The sequence below is a fragment of the Alligator mississippiensis genome, chromosome 9, assembly GCF_030867095.1.
Source record: "Alligator mississippiensis isolate rAllMis1 chromosome 9, rAllMis1, whole genome shotgun sequence".
Taxonomy (NCBI): domain Eukaryota; kingdom Metazoa; phylum Chordata; order Crocodylia; family Alligatoridae; genus Alligator; species Alligator mississippiensis.
In genome coordinates, this window is record NC_081832.1 from 16535266 (window position 1) to 16553100 (window position 17835).

Here is a 17835-nt window from a genome sequence, read left to right on the forward strand (position 1 = left end):
TTTTCCCGTACAGGTTCAAAAGCTTTGTGTATGTTACAGCTGATGACACCAACTAACCATAAGGAAGTTGTATAAGAATTAAATACCTTGGGAGATGCATTCTGTCTCAAATAGTACTGATTTCTTTACTCACCTTAATCGGTCAGTGTGTTTCGAGTCATTTTCAAATGACTCTTGCCTAAAAGATGGTAATGTTGATTTTTAGGAAGAGAAGTCATGAGTTCACTGCAGTGAAAAACCAAACAGGAAAAGGTCTAACAAGTAGTGAAGGTAATATTGTCATTGTCTCTATACAGTAGATAGATTGTCCCTGCAGGCACCAGCCATACTCAGCATAGTGGAGAAGCAAGAGTCAAGCTGGTATTCTTCTTCCTCTCTCCATCTCTTCTTGTTCAAAAAGCTGTAAGCCATTAAATGTTCTAGTTTTGTACAACTACTTAACTGTAAAAATCTTTTCTATTTGGAAAAAGGCTGGATATTTATCTTATTCAGCTGCTGTGATGTACATCAGCCTTTGACATACACAAAGGAAACCCTGGCTATTTTTTATATTGAATTAATACATCACGCTAAGAGCCAATAAACACTTGGTGCTTCCAGTGATGAGTTGTATGGTTTCTTTAAAACTTACAGGAACACAAGCCAGCTGGTGGGGGTAGAACAGGAGACCTGAATGCCATGTCAGGGGAGAAGTGGTAGGCTCCCTCTGCATCAAGACTGGAACTGTTTACCAACCCACTTGGCCAGACTAAGAGTAGTAGTGACTAAGAACAGCAATCACACAGAGGGGGATAGTGATGCCTTTGCTGGGTGGAGACGAGGCATGACCCTGGGCCAGCAAAGCACTTAAGTATGTAAATGTCAAGCTATAGAGAAGTCCTGCTGAAAAAGTATGGACTCCCAGCACTAGACAGTCAAATGCTTCTTTTCCATTTCTAATTTCTGAAAAGGGGAACTTGCTGTGATTATCAGTGGCAGAGTCCCTACGGTTGTCCACCTCCATGGTGGTACACTACTTCCTTCTAATGCTGATTCCAGCCGATCAGAACAAGCACCGAACTGAATGGAGCTTGCTTTTCCCATAGCTTTGTCACCTCCATCCATACTCCAGTTTATGTCATCACTTCCAGATCCCCGCTCTCTCCCAGTTTGCAATTCTGACCAGTAATTGGTTAATTATGCTCTGCCCAGACTTGTTCCAGGGTTACTGTACTATTCTGATATGAAAGAATAGAAAACCCCTGCTTCACCTCTTTACAAGGCTGTAGAAAAATCCAACCTGCATTCTGAAAAACAAACCCACTGAAAATCCATAGTCAAGTCATGAATGATTAACTGAACTAAGTGCAGACTTCTAGCAGAGGAACTTTTGAGACAATAAACCACTCAGCTGGTGGGAGGAGATAGTGGATCCTTATTGCCATCCTGCTTGTTATCAAGCAGCTGGAAGCCCAGGGAAGGTATTTACATATTTATAGTAAACATAACTGTAAGCCCTAGCAATAAATTAAGATTTACATTAATTAAGCATCAGCATTAACTTACATGTTGCACTATGCTGTTCTTATGGGGTTTTCATAGCACTAATATAAAGGCTACTTCTTTACATCTTTAATATCATAAAGAAACTTCTGTATCCAAAAGGTGGAATTCATCCCTCTGTAGATGATCCATATGAAACCTCCCGCACTGCTTAAATCCCATTTAAGCCTCAGGTTAAAGGACTTTGGAAGATTACACGTTCAAAGACCTTTGGATCAGGTCCTAAAAAGGTGCAGGACCAGTGGTCTGGGCGTTCTCACGGCCTTTGGCACAGCGGCAAATTTCACATCTAGGACGTGACTGGGTACAAAGTGTGTGTATACCATGTGGGTGTGTGCGTGTATACAATGTGGGTGAAATTCACTCTAGCCCTGAGGATTTCTGCAGGCCAGTGGGATTTAAGTGTTGCGCAGACCTTGCTATGAATTTCAGCTGGGGTACAGGCTGCATTCTCACTGGATAATGCTTATTTTCAAGTAATTACAAAAAGTTAAAATAAAAAAAAAAATGAAAACAAGTTTTAGGCAGAGGTTCTGAGGATAAAATTAAGATTTTGGAAGAAACTGAGCAGTGTTCCCTGAAATTCTCAGTGAACGTGCTTCTCAAGTCCTACAGTGGCTCTTGTGAAATCAGTAAAGATGATTAATATGGGAGTGGCAGACTTCAGTGTGCATTGCTTGACTTTTTGCACTTTGTGCCACTCTTGGTGTAATCCTCAAGTGATTTTCTGTTTGCAAAGAACTGCATTTGGAAGTCCTCTCTACCTCTACAGCAAAGCACTTTTTTTATTGACTCCATATGTAATTTCAAAGAGTGCCTTTGGCACACTAGCCTGCATTGCTAAGATTCATTTCTGAGAAATCAAGCACAACTTGTAGTAACGCCTGTGCACCTATGGTATAAAAAAAAAGCAAAGGCCTTAAACTTTAATTAAAAAAAGATTGTAAAGATAAAACAAAAGGCGTTGTGTAAAAGTGTGGGCTAGGAAAAGAAGAAGAATGTCTGGCTTTGTAGTAATCAGCGGTTACTGAGACAGCAAGAAAAGAGTGTTTTGTAATAAAGAAATGAAAATAATGATTTTGTAACGGTTACCGCAGCTAGGTTTCTAAAAAAATGTCACTATATGTTCACGTGAATTGTAGGTAGCTGTTAAAAAGGTATATAAGCCTTTTGCTTTAACGTTTAGGGAGGGAGCCCCTTCCAAGTGCATGGTGAATCCATGTCACTTTGGGGCCCCTCCTACAGCTGTAGCTCTATCCAAATAAAATTTCTGCTGACCTGACCCAAAAGTTTGCTGCGTGTGTTTTCCACGACAATTCCTGGTGCTGTAACTCGGATCCACGACACGGACTGAGAAAGGAGGACTGCAGACTGCTTCCCCCGAACCCCGTGGCACCAAACTTAAGAGGTAAGAGACCTAATTTAAAATCTCTAATGGGGTTTCGAAGGAAGGCTGCCTGTAGGCTCCTGACTTGACCGTCGTGACTGGATCCAAACCTTATTGAATACAGGTCAGTTTAGAACCTTACTGCTGGCTAGAATTTTCTGTCTGGAAATGAAAATAATGTTTTTGTAACTGTTACCGCAGCTAGGTTTCTAAAAAAATGTCACTATATGTTCACGTGAATTGTAGGTAGCTGTTAAAAAGGTATATAAGCCTTTTGCTTTAACGTTTAGGGAGGGAGCCCCCTCCAAGTGCATGGTGAATCCATGTCACTTTGGGTCCCCTCCTACAGCTGTAGCTCTGTCCAAATTAAGCTTCTGCTGACCTGACCCAAAAGTTTGCTGCATGTGTTTTCCACGACACACCTTTCTCCAGGACTCACATTATAAAGAGAAAATGCTTGTCAAGTACAACAGCGAATTCCTTGATCTTTCCTGACTAGCTCAGGTGGGCAGTGTGTTGTCTCTGCTCCAAGCAACTTCTGCCCCCGGAAGGCCTAAGGATTAAGTGCCAGACCCTGTAAGCAGGGTGCAACAGAGCTAGCTCTGTGGAGGGAGCTGCGGATTCTTTACTGTGGCCTAAGTTCTGGATGCAGCTCAAAGTGAGTTTGACTTCAGTGGGTTTTGACTCAAGCCATACATTCCAAATGAACCTGCTTTGATTTTGATTTCTACAGTTTTCCTTTACATAATCTCACTATTTGCAGTGACAGGAACTGCTCTGTAAGAAGTGACTGAGGATCTCCTTTTCAGACCAGGATCAGCTCTATGGGTGGGTGATGTAAGGGACTGCCTAGGGCACCTGCTCCATTCCAGCCAATTGCCATCCTACGCAGGAGGAGCGGTGCCCAGCCCAGCCTGCCCCCTGCCCCCAGCAGCTGCTTAGTAGGAACCAGGCCTGGCATGTGTGAGGTGAGGATGGTGCCTGCTCCAGTCCACTCACCTTGCTCCTGCAAAGCAGCTGTATTGCTTGCCTGTGGGGAAGCAAATCTCCCAATCCAGCCCAGTAGCTCCTTTGGGGCTTTATTTCTGAAGCTTTTGCTAATACTAATATATACTTCAACTCAAAGGGTGCCAAAATGCAAGTTTGCCCAGGGTGCCATTTTCCCTAAGGCCAGCCCTGTTTCAGACATACCACGCATATCTGCTGCAGCACGAGTGGGAGTGGTGGGCTCTCTGTTCCACTTGGCCTTTAGCGTAGATTGTGACGAAGTTCTACAGGAAGGAACCGAACCTCCTCCTACTGAAGTCAGTGCAAGCTTTGCTGTTGACACCAATAGGAACAAGAGCAGGCTTGGAATTTACTGGCATCATTTCCATGGTTCATAAAATAAATACATCTCTGTCTAGAGTATGCTACAAACGTGCTTCAGACGTGTTGCATCTGATCAACAGTTCTAAATTGGCAGGCTCATCAAGCTATTCAGGAACAAAGGATATGGCCTTTTGTTTTGGCCTACACATTCATAGTTTCCCTCAAAATGAAAACCATTTTTAAAAAGAAAAACGTTCAGTTTGGTAACACAATATGTGAAAATAAAGCACCTCTCATTCTGGAATACCAGCAGCAGCCTCGATATCTGGCTCAAGCAACTGTCTTAAAAGAGTGTGGGAGGGGATTACACAAACAGTACATTTATAACAACTGGCCTCAGGGTGTTTGGGGAAACATGAAGACCCCGCAAAACACTTCCAGACCTGAAAGCAAAGAGATGTGATTTACATAGATCAGGGTGGCAGCCGATGACATGTGGGCCAGTCATTGGATCCAGCCTGTGGATGGGGGTGATTCAGTAGCATTCAGCAGCTGGAGCTTCTCTTATGTGGCATTGGGGTGAAGCAGTGGTGGTAGAAGCAGGCAGGTCCTAGCACTTGTTAGCCTCTGATCTAAGCTGGTCATTGCATGCCACAGCCTGAAAAGGTTGCCAACTGTTGATGTAGGGGGTTAAAAAATGCAAGCATTGAATGAAAGGGATAAGCAGCAAATGCAGCACAAACTACAGAGACTTTATATTTGCCTATTGCCAAAGATAATTTAATAGCTGTTGGCTGAGGTGATACAAAAATATTGGAGAAGCTGGATAGGAGATAGGAGGTCGCTAACAGTTATACTGAGTCCAGGGCATAGGACAGATGGCCTCCAGCTGAATTCTAATGCTGACAAGACTTCTGCCCTCACCCAAGAAAATCTGGCCACACACTGCATCCAGTAAATCTTGGTTTGTTAAACAACAGCAGCTCAGCTGTCCCACACTGTACTAATGGGGCTGATGAATGTGTCCCTGTGTCAGGCTTCCAGCCCTTTGGGAGGGAGCTTGAGATGATTGTTAACAGAGTGCTCGTGCAGATGGAGACATTCCTCCAGGTCTGAAGTGGTGCTAGGGGTCAAACTACCCACTCTAGCCAAACCATTCCAGTGTGATTGCATAGGAAGATGTACACGCTTATATGGTAAAACAGAGCCCTCCCACTTACATCAGTTATGGGCTTTAGAAAATTCCTGTGCAGATAACAGGAAACCACAATACTGAGTGTGGCACAAGAAACAGAAGCAAAAGAACTATGTGATGATAGAAGATAAGAGTCATATTAGTCCCTTTCACTAATGCATCAGGAACTGGGGTCCACAAAGAAGTGCAACTAGGAAAAAAACAAGATCACGCAAGTGTTTTGAGGTAACATAAATAAAATATGAAGAAGGCACCATACTGATGGAGTTGGGGGGGAAATGAGAGCAGAGAGACAAAGTGAGTCAGTTCTATGTGGGTGGAATTATTCAGGGGCATAGAGGGCGTAAAAGCAAGAGTACAACGTAGAAAGGGAGGCTTCGAGTTGAATGCCAGGCACTGTTTCTTGGCAGTGAGAGAAGCTTCCCATGGAACAGAAACTCATGCAGACTTCACTTCATCACTGTGGGGGGTAGGGGTTTGGGGTGTGATTTTTTAGGGACATAAAAGGGAATCCAGTCCTCCCACTTCACATTTTTTAACAAAGGATGTGACAGAAGCAAAAAACTCGGATGCATCATGATAGCCACAAGGAGCAGCATTCACTGGTACAATCCACAGCATATAGTTTAGCAAAAGCACATGCTGCATCCTCTGGTCTGATAAATGGAGGGCAACCTTTGATGATGCAGAAGAGCAGAGAACATCTAGCTATATGGCAAACCAGTGCAGAGGAGAATGAAGATCATCAAGAATTAGTAACATTTTCCAAGCAGGAAACTCCTCCACCTGCGTGGTCTTGCACTTCATGCAGAAGTGGCTTCTCTCTTCCATCCATATCAGAGAGGTGAGAAAAATGTAACAGCATATTTTTTTTTCTTGTAACTCTGCAGCCCTCGGGGAGCTTTGCATGTTATCGCCACATACTGAGGCTGCTCAGCATTATGTACAAGTACATACCACTGAGTTTATCAGGCTGGTTTCAGATCCTGTGGGTAAGATGAAGAAAACAGGGCCAGCGTGTTAGGGTTCTAGTAAGTGTCAGAGATTACCCTGAACTGAAAGATATTTATTTTCTCCTCACGGTCTCTTCATCATCCAAACGGCGCTGGCTATAGGCAACCCATAGCCACCAAGATCCTGCTTATCAAAGATTCAAGAAAGATTGTGAAAAAAAATATTAGATGGCCAAACAATATTGCAACACATACAACAAAGGGGGTAAATGCATCTGTAGAATGGGCACCATGGGTGAATATTTGGGTCTAAAGAGGTTGAAAATCCTTGCATTTCTGTCATACCCAATGCCTCAACACCTGGGAACCCTGAAGTTTGCTAAAAACAGAAAATCATTTAAGTTAAATTTCACTTAATTCAAATCCATGACACTGTCACCCTGTTGTTACTGATGTCTACATCCCACAGAATAGAATGGGTGGCGGTATATAATGTATTGTAGATGTGTGAGTATATGAGACATTATGAGGCCCAGCTCTCCACACTGCCAAGGATTCTCCTTTAGCTCAAGCAATAGAGAACTGTTTCGAAGAAGGAACAGGTTCTAGAGGGCCTGTGCACAGTGTCTGCAGACATGGATTTGTTACAACTGGTCTCTGCCCCACAGGGCACAACTCTACTGTGATTCAGAGAATGAGGTAAAGCTGCTTCGGATAGGATGAGCTATGAAATACCTTTGCCTTTAGGAGCTTATGGGTGGAGGATCTCAAGACACATGTTAACCGAAATCTGAAAAAGAACTGAGGTCACTGAAGACCTGTTAAACACATCTCCAGCTGCCTAGTGAAAACTGCTGCTTTCTCACTTTGGTGAGTTTGCAGGGAAGGAAGTGTTTTTCAGAGACGAGCCCACCCTGCCACAATCCAAATAGCCCCAGCTTGGGAGAATGGCTGTTGTAGGCACATTATTCGTGACTTGGAGCAAAGAAATACAAGGGGTCAGAATTACAGTGGTGGGTGCAAAGTTGGGCAGGTCCCCATGGATTTTACAAGGAATGTGCATTTGCGTGCACAAACCAGACACCTTGGATGGCTGCAGGAACCCTTCTCCCTGCATAAAGGGGGCTGGGGGGCAGAGTGTACATTCATACAATTTCCTGGGTGTCCTTTTGAGATCTCCTGTGTAAGACTTTTTCGAATGTTTCTCCAGATGCTCAGTGAGCTGTTTAAATGCAAATACCACCCCAGAAAATACAAACAAGTTAGAGGGATTCTCTGACGGTGGTGAGCAAAATTCCTCATTAACTTTTCAGATGCTTTTGTGAAAAATGTAAACTGCACTCCTACTTAGGAAAGGCTTAGGTCATTTCCAGCTTTATGAAGCAAGTTGCGTGTGGAGAGCATGGGCCAGTGAGTCCCTTGTCATTTGTTTTCTGCGCTTGAAAAAAAGTTAAATTCCTTTGGGTGGTTTGGACTTGCTAACAGAAATCTACCCCTACTAGCTATGAGGCTTGGGCAGAAAGCTACATGTGACCATCCTGCCACAGAAATACATCATCAATCAATCCCTACAGTCCCCCAGCCAGGATTTGACCTACTGAGAAAGATTTGGTCCTCCCTGAATCACATCCAGACACTTCATGGAAAATGTGGACACCAACTCCATAAATGGAGAATCAAAATAGAGTCCGGGTTGTGGCTGTGGTGCGATTTTACAGATGGTGCAACACATTGTGAATGATTGCCCAATTAGATCGTTTAATGGTGATCTAAAAATCAAACTATGCAGCTACCCCTTAAGTAGGTGAATGGTTATCAAATTTAGATATTAATCTATAAATGGTGTAAACCTAAAATGTCATACAAAAATAGAAGGCTGAAAGGCTGCAGCACATGCCAGGCAAGTTTGTTTTATTATAGTGCTGTGCGCTTCATTTACAGTGTATGAGAAACTACTGTTATACTTCCTCTGGATCTGCTACGCTGTGGTTCACTGCAATCAGTGGAATGATCAGTTCCACAGCCTGGGGTCTGATCTTCATCAGCGAAGTCAAGAGGAGCTTTGTCACTGAGCTCAGATTATGCCCCTGTAATGCATTTGTTGTTTGCACTGCCAAGAATTAGGCATATTTACCTTACTAAACTTTTTTAAAGCTTCCCCTGTAATGGTTGTTAATCAGCAAGCATGATTAACTGACTCAGCTGGTTAACAGGAGGGAAGGTCCCTCTCCTGGCACAATGTAGTGCTGCAGGAAGCAGAGAGGTCAGACTTCACATTTTTGCACAAAAGCAAAAGACCCCCTACAGCATGGGTGGGCAAAATGGTGGATCCGACAAGTGGTTGGACTGCGTTTCCCAGCAGCCCCTGCCCATGGGGCTGGGGCTGGTTTCCATGGGGACCCCAGCAGCAGTTCCACTGTGATAGCTGAGGCTGGGGTTCCCATGGAGACCGGCCCCAGCAGAGCTGGCAGTGCACTTGGTAGGGCCCAGAGCTGCTCCAGAGCCCAGCTGGGGTCTTGCAGCGGTGACAGCGTGCTCCAGACCCAGGGCAGAGCTGTAATCTGCAGCATGCATGCACTGGGCAGTGAAGTGCAGGCAGAAGATTGCGGCTGTGCCCTGGCTCTGGACCACACTGTCACCACTGCAAGAAGCTGGGGCAGAGCCGCAATCTGCTGCCTGCACTTCCCTGCCCTGAGCATGCAGGTTGCAGATCGTGGCTCTGCCATGGCTTTGGACCACGCTGTCATTGCCACAAGATCCCAGCTGGGTTCAGGAGCAGCTCCGCACCCTGCCACATGCCTGCCAGCAAGGGCAGTGCTGAGAAGAGGGGATATAGCCACCCCAAAAATCCCTGTATCCCTCTGTAGCCACCACTCCCAGTGGTGCCACCACTGTGTGCCCCACATAGGCAGTGCCAGCTGAGCCCTCCCTGCTCCTGCCTGCAGCACAGCCCCCCACCAGGAAGAGGCTGGTGCCACTGCTGCCTGCCAGCGCTGCTGGGGCCCAAAGCCCAAGGGCAGGACTCTGCCTGCTCCTTCCCTACAGACTATGCTAGCTCATAGCTCAGGAAAAGGCAGGGAAACTTCTTGCTCTCAAAAGGGCTTTATTGTCACTGCTAACACACACATAAAGATGGTTGACAACTTCCTGTTGATGCCATCATATCAGCCCTCAGACAGGGAGTTAACCATACTACTCAGAGGGTGTGTCTACATGAGATGCTGACTGCGCCGTAGGTCATTATTACTGTGCAGTAGGGTTGTGTGGAAGGAAGCATGACACAAGGCTACTGCGCAGTAATAATGAGCTACTGCGCAGTTAGCCTTACTTAAAAGCCATTCGGCGATGCTACTGAGCAGTAACTCTGGTTACTGCTCATTCATTTCATACTTGTATAAACAACTGCTAAATGACTGCACAGCAATGACTATGCAGTCAGTACCACGTGTAGATGCAGCCAGACTAATCCAAGAGGTGCATTCACCTGCATAACTAATGCCTTCAACTAAGGCACACTGGAGATATTCAAAACTGCAATAACACATTCCCCCAGGACTCATTTGGCATATTTGGCCATAGATATTTAAGCATCTTTTAAAAAGTCCTGGATAAATGCATCCTTATCCACACAAACCAAGAATATCCATTACACCACAATAGAGTGTTGTTATAATTACCCTGTGTCTTGGGATATAGACTAGGTTAATTAAAAAGTATCCTGCAGAATAAAGTTCATGGGATCAGTAGCATCAGGGAACTAGTAGAGGAACATGTCTGAGTAGGTAAAAACATTTTTGGAGGAAAATCTTGGTTTAAAGCTGCCCTAACTGCTGAAAGAGGTAAAGCTCTGTAACAAGTGTGAACTGGAGAGCTGCAGTCAAGTGCTTTTACACATTGATACCTCACATGTCCCTCATTACCAGAGGTCTTGATTTTCCATTTGCCACCGAAAAACTCTGATTTTCTCTTTTAAAGAAGAAAAAGATGGGAAACCATGGGTTTCCTCTTGCCAGCTGGTAGAGTTTCAGCCTGCAAGGAGCTGCTTGGGGCTCAGGGGAGTGAGAGGCAGGGGATGCCATGTGCCTGTGTGTGCACTCACACATGCATATGGCCAGCAATACAGCCGGGCAGTTTGGAAAGCACCTCCCTCAGCTGCCTGCACGTAACTCTGTAGGTGAAGAGTGCAGGGGCAGGGGGCTATAGGCAACATGGCGGCTGGCAGATTGAGACAGCCATGGTGAGGGGGGGAGTGGGGCAGGGTTGGTGACTCTGGGTCTGGAGCTTGGGGTGCTGCCCACTGGGGTGGGGAAGTGTGGCCACAGGGCCTGACTGGAGGAGCAGGATGGGGCCACAGGCAGGTAGCTTGCCTAGGGAAGCATGCCAGGAGGGGAGCATGGGGGAGCACGTGCTCCCCCAGATTTGTGCACAGGGAAGGGGAGGATGCTGGCTGCCTGATGCAGGTTCAGGGCTCTCCACACTGGTGCTGTCCCCCTGGGGGCCTCCACAGCCCAATAGGTGAGACCTGGCACAGGAAGCCAGAGCAGGGCAGCGAGACTCAGTGCTGCCACCACTGCCATCAGGAGTCCTGCGCCAGCTGCACTAAGGTGAGGCATCCCCTGCCCACCCAGCAGCAGCACAGGGGAGGGGACACAACTCTGTTGCTGCTGATGCATCTGCTGCTGCCAGGCAGGTAGGAAGCACCTTGCCATACTGGTGTGGCTGGCACAAGGCTTCTGGCAGTGGTAGTGATGACAGCAGCACCAAGCCTCCCTGCTTGGCTCTGCCCTCCGGTGCTGGGTCCTGCCGAGCCCCTAGCAGGAGGGCAGCAGGGCAGCTCACATTCTCCCCCAACCCTCCCACCCCACCCCCAACACAGGCTCTGCTCTGGCCATACCACCCATAGCAGGGAGGGGAGGCAGGGGCCAGGCTCTGAGCTCTTTTCCCACTGCAGCAGCTGCCAGGTCCAGTAGCCCTGGCAGCTGGGGGTCCCCTCTGGCAGGGCTGGTGGGAGGGGTTGCAAGTTGGGAGTCAGGGGCACCAAAAGGGCTGCAGGGGCGGGGAGCTGTGGGTTGGGAGTGAGGAGCAACAGCATGAGCAGGGGCAGGGACAGGGACAGGGACCTAGCATGTCAGAGGTGCTTAGTGCCACAAAGCAGCAGGGGGGACAGCCACAGCTGGATCCACATCCTGGTAAGCAAAGGGGGCATTGGCAGCTCTGATTTTCCTTGATAAAAAACCCAAAATCAAATGCCAAAATAGATAGGTATTTAGAATTTATTTTATTATGATTCACACGTGAGTAGCAGGTCACTTTAAGACCTGGGGCCAAGCAGCCAGCAGGTGATTAATTGCAGCGGCCACTTTAGAGCTCTGGCTGCCCACATAAACAGGGCAGTTGGCTGCTGGCAGGCAGCACCATCCCCTGGCTGCAAGGCTGTTTGTATTATCTGGAGGTAAGGGAGGAGCTGCAGGGGATGGATAGGAGGCTCCTGGTGCTGGGCACGACCTAAAACTGCACCCTGCTGGGAGTGGGTGGCCTGGTGGGGCTCTCAGTGGCACAGGAGCCCCCAGGAAATGCCAGGCCAGTTACCACCCTGGTGAAAGGAGGGTAAGGGCACCTTAACCCGAGCTCCCACAACTGGGTGGGGCACCCGCTGGTAGGGTCCTGAGGGCGGACCCCAGGAGTGAGAGCAGGGCTAGAGGCTCAAAGGCCTGATGGAGAGTACCCTCAACTGGGCTGGGCTGGACCAGAACGGTCAAAAGGGCCAGGGCCCTGTTTATGTGGGCAGCCAGAGCTCTAAAGTGGCTGCTGCAATTAATCACCTGCTGGCTGCTTGGCCCCAGGTCTTAAAGTGGCAGGCACAAACAGTGCCCTGCCACAATAGGCTTCCAACCCGCTTTCAAATTATAAATATATCAATAAAACATTGTGTTCAACTGATACTTATAGACATAATTGCGGAAAAACACAGATTTGGGGGGTTTTAAGTCAGAGAATTTGGGATATTTAAACAGAGAAAACCAAGATCCCTGCGCATTACTTTGGTCGTGCACTAAGTAATGTTTAACAGTAAAGTAGCAAACTATCATTCTGTTTTACGTCTGCACAAGAGTTTTCATCCTGAAGAATTTCAAAGAACTTTACCGTGTGCGCAACCCAAACGCAGCCAAATTCACCAGCACAGCAGTTGCATTCAGCAGTTCAGTAGATGAACCAGGGGGAGACCTTTTCTTGGCCCCTGGCACGTGATGTGGCCCAGGATTACAACAGTTTAGCTCCTGTCAGATGGGAAGGGTCAGTACGCACTGGCTCCAGCAAGACGCAAATAGGGAGATGGGACACTGTCCAGGGACTGCAAATCAACAAGTTAGTGACACGAGGCCACACCTGTCCATCCGAGAGAGGCATATGGTGCTGCAAGAGCTGTAATAGCTTGTTGTTTGCCTAGGCGTCTTTGTAAAATGGTTTTAAACTGCTTCCCAAACAAAGACTTTCCATGGACTTGCAATCAAGATACACAAAGTCTGAGGCACTACAGGCAGTACAGATATGGCTATGGAAAAGTCCACCTAATTCCAGTGAAGAAAGTTTGACTAATTCTTGATAGCATCCACAAACAAGTTGAAGCACTGACAAAACAAACACTGAAGCTGATTTCTTGGCAGAACAATCCTAAACAAACCACAGCCAAGGGCAGTATGGGAAGCCTGCAGGCCTAGTCAGACTATTGTTATTATAAACTGATAAGCACAGTTACCAGTAAGGCTACAGATAGAAATTACACACCAACTGGTATAAGTGATCAGAAACCAGTTCAAATCTGTAACGCAACAGAAGTTCAGTGGATATGAACTGCTTTCAAATGGCCAAAACCGGTTTAAGATAGACTTGGATGGATGTAGTATCAGACTTCACTGATTTAGTTTAAATAAGTTTATTAAACTTCTGTCTCAGATCCCCTCCAGATTCAAGTTAACACACAGTCACCCAGCATCCCAGGATGCCTTGCACCTTCCTGGTAAACACCCTCTCACAGGATGGGCAGGCTAGCCTTGGCCCAAGCTGTCTACTCCAGCAGATCAGCGAGGTGGGCTCTGGCACTCCCCAGCTTCTGGCCTGGGCTACTGCAGGCATGTAGCTGCATTTTCGGAATCATAAGTGAATGTGTGTTCACTTAATTATTAGTTCAGTCTACTCAGATTAGACAAACCTGCAAAGATTAAATCGATTCAGCTTTGGACTTTTTGACTGTCTGTACTTAGCCTAATAGACCCAACTAGGTAATGCAGGGGAATGTCACCAAATGGGGTAACCTGGTACCACCTTGCTCAAAGTTCATTATCTCTGCAAAGAGACTAGATAAGAAAGAGGGTGAGGCTGATGAGAAACAGCAAAGTGCAGCCCCGTGCAAGGTTCATGCAGCAGTTACAATGCTGACATTGCTGAGTTATATAGTGCTTGTCTTACTGAAAAGCATGTGGGAAGACAGTCTCTAATGGAGGAATGGACTCATCACCCTGCTTGCATTCTTTTTCCCAAAAACTTATACCTCTGCAAGACTATCCAAGTCTTAACCCATGAGGCTGCCAACAGGAGAGCCACTACAGTTGAATTATTTTCTTCACAGACTGGTGATTTAGAAATCTTAAATCCCAAACCTGACTTGCATTTCCCCAATTTGCTGCTGTGGGAATAGCTGATACCAAGGATTTGGCAATCTGATCTTGGAGGGATTAAAATAAACAAACACACAAAACTGCAAACTACAACTTTCCTATATTGTTAGGTAAAAACACTTGGCAGTAGCTGACAACATTTTTTAAAAGGGAAAAAAATCCCCACCCAGGGTTTGTGAGTTTGTTCTGGTAATACTGCACATGGGAGCTCTTTGGGGGCAAGGGCTCTTCTGTGTTTGTACAGCTCCTAGCACAGCTGGGTCCTGGCCCCTGACTGGGGTGCCTGGGCATTACTGCAAAGTATAATAATAATAATACCCCCTTGATAAGGAAACAGGCAAAGATTCCTGGAGGCCAGTTTGAAGGTGCCTAAAGGTTTCAGTATCTGTCAATTTTTCCTAGATCACTTTGATTTGCAGAACTGGCCTGACACAGGGGTTTGCAGCATTTTTGGGGCAAGCACCAAAAACGCCTGCAACTTCGACTTGTAAAATGCACCAGGGGTGGACAGTGGGGGAGCCATGAGGGGCCTGATCCTTGCTGTGGCAGTGCAGCCCTGGCCCCTTCCCCAATGTCTGTCCTGAGGCGAGCATGTCAAGCAAAAGGCCTTCACATGCCACACTTTGAAATGTGCTGGGGGTTGCTGACCCAGGCCTGGCAGTTTCACAACAACAGGTTCAGCCTTAAGATTCTGTTCATTCTTACTGAAAACATCTACAAGGATCTTCCTCTCACTTCCTGACATCATCACTTCTCACTGTAAGAGACACTGAATTACCCAGAAATGCAAAACCATGCTGGAGGTTAAATGGATGTTTCTGACTGAAAAAAAAAAAAGAAAAACAAAAAGGTTCAGACTTCCGTTCTGATTTAGATGAGCAGGTTTGCCTGTCCCTAGTTAGGTGTCATCTTGTTTTGATCCCCTTGAACTAATTCTTAGGATCCTTTGTGAGCCCTGTAGATCACAGCAGCTGGGACATTTGGAGCAGTAGCCCAGCCTATCATTTGCTCTGCTACAGGGACTCTACACAGCCACAGTTTAACAAAAAAGGGCAGGTACTGGAACGTTGCATAGGACATGTCTACACGTGCATTAATATGCCATTGTTACTGAGCATTAAGTTTAGTACCTGTAATAACAGGTACTAACTTAATGCACAGGAACTGGCTGTACCGCGCAGTAGTACTGGTGCACAGTTTTTTAGTGACACTAATACACAGTAGACTAATTCTACTACGCATTAGCATGGCTTTTGCTGTGATGCACTAGCATGCAGTAGAATTAGTCTACTTGTGTAAATGCACTTATAGTTGCTCACCCCTTTATTAAGTGTAAAGTATTTAGCTTAATGTGACAGGGGGATGTCTCAATGTGGGTCACAGCGTCGGCCGGCCCACCTGTCTAGGGCAGTCTGCCTTGCTTTTCCTGCCATGCCTTGATGTAATGATACTAGATATAATAATGTGGGAGGCTGCCCATTTTATGCCCCGATGCCTAGGGCATTATGCACAGCTCTGAACCTTCCCTTTACCGTGTCCCATGCCTTGCAGATGGCATCCAATTCCACTATTACTCCCCTGGCCCCTTACCTGGGTTGCACTCAGCCTCTGGCCCAACTTGGCCTCAGGTTTTCCTCAGACATGCCTGGGCCTCGACTCAAGTCCCTTCACTACGGCCTCAACTCCAGTCAGCCCATATGAAGTCCTTCAGGCCCCATAAAGCCCTACTCTACATGGCTGCCAGTCACTTCTCTACCCTCTCATTGGGGTCACTATTCTTCCCCCTTGCTGGGGTTGCGGGACCTTATGTCTCTTAGGCCTCAGGTGTCTGTTGACATACCTGGACCCTTCCCCAGGCCCCACTCAAATGTGCCTGGGCCCCGCCTCAGGCCCCACTCAGTGGGGCTGGGCCCCTGTTAGGGTGAGTTCCCTTAGCCTTTCCCCTCCACAGGGCACCCACAAGGCAGTGGGGGCTGAGGCTTTCTGGTGCCTCATACCTGCCCTTCACTGGGGAGGCACAGGTGTGGCATTTCCTGGAAACTGCAGTGCCACAAGCAGCCCCACAACACCATCCAGCCCCAGCAGGGTATAGTTTTAGGTCATGCCCCAGGACCAGGGACCTCCTCCATCCCCATAGTGCCAGCCCTTGACCTCCAGGTGTTCAGGGAGTAGCAGCTCCAGCCAGGTGATATTACCCCACTGGCTGCTTGCAGCAACTGCTGGCTCTACTGCTCAGGGCCTGTTCTTATTCTCTAGCATCTAGGCCCTCCTCCCAATCAGGCAGTCTCCTGCTGGCCAGGTGGCTCTCCTGATTGGCAGTGCAGACACCTGGAGGCTGCTCTGCTGCCTACTCAGGCCCTTAAAGTGACAGACACCATAGGTGCCCTGCCACATTTAAGAAGACATGAATATGCCTTTTTTTTCCAAAATGATGAGGATGCATCTGATCCCTCCCAGTCCATTAATCAAGAGAAGAGCCTAGCATATAAAACAAGACAGAAGGATTTGGGGGCGGAGGGTGGGAGGGGCGTAGGGAAGGTAGTTAGGATGAAGTGATTTTACTGTAAGGTAGAAAGAGTTTGTAGCCTGGGGTTTTTCCTTCCTATCATAGGCAAAACCCCAATTCTCAGAGTTGCAGAGCAACAGCCCTGAGGGGCTGGAGACCCCAGCACTGATGGCAAGGGAACACTGAGGCACATAGGGAAGCTTGGGGACATGGCACAGATAAAGCCAAGCCTCGAATTTATTTACCTGTTTCAGGAACAGCAGGACGAGACATGGAGCGGCAGGCAATGTTCCCCCCACGCTTTATCAGTGCAGCTGAGAGACCACGGGGGCGTGACATCAGCCGGCACTGGGAGGGAACTTCAAAAGCCAGCATGGGACAGAGAGGGGGAGCAGCAGCCACAGCAGCAGCTGTAAGCTGGCTGTATGCTCCTGGCCAGCAACTCCGGTTGTACTGCATCCAAGAGAAGGGGAGATCCTGAAGGGATCACAGCCAGCCAGGAGGACAGTGCCCAGCAAGGGGAAAGCTGAGGAATTAAAGGCCCAGTGCCCAACAGGGATATGTGAGTGGGGAGGAAGGGCAAGCCCTCCCAGCATCCTACATTCTTTTATTTTTTTTCTTCTTTTCAGTTATTTCTCCTGAGGCCCAAGGTTGAGGCCACATACTGTTGCCACTGTAACTGGAGCTCTCAGGGACTCTGGGGTGGAAAAGACTATTAAGGGTGGCACCCAGCCCGGTTAGTCACCGACGAACCCACAGCTGATGCTGGGGACCCCAGAACTCATCCATGAATTGAAACTGACCCTATAAGGGTGAGGTGGAACACTGGACCACTGAAGAGTCCAGACAGTCTAACTCGTGGCATGTGACCAACTGGTTGGCACTTGAAGGGGGTGTAGGGGAGGTGGAGCTCCAAGGAATGTCTGTCCGGAGCGCCCTCTTCTGCGTGTGAGTCAAACAGGAGCCTCCCACAAAGTTGTGAGAGCAGGCTGTGGCAGGAAAGCAATGGGAGTTTCTCAGAGGAAACTGGACATGGTGGATGCCAGTGTCCAAGACAGACAAAGCTCAAGTGTGGGTCACCCAGCTCCAAACTGCTTGAGAGCAGTTGCTTGAGCTTAGATGGGCACACTCAGCATGCACAGAAATGACAGTAAAGCTTCTCCATGAATAATTCTAAAGCACTATACCTGGTAATTATTTAGGAAATGCTGTGCTTTCAAGAACTTTAACATGTTATTTTATGTCTGAGACTGAGATTTATCTTC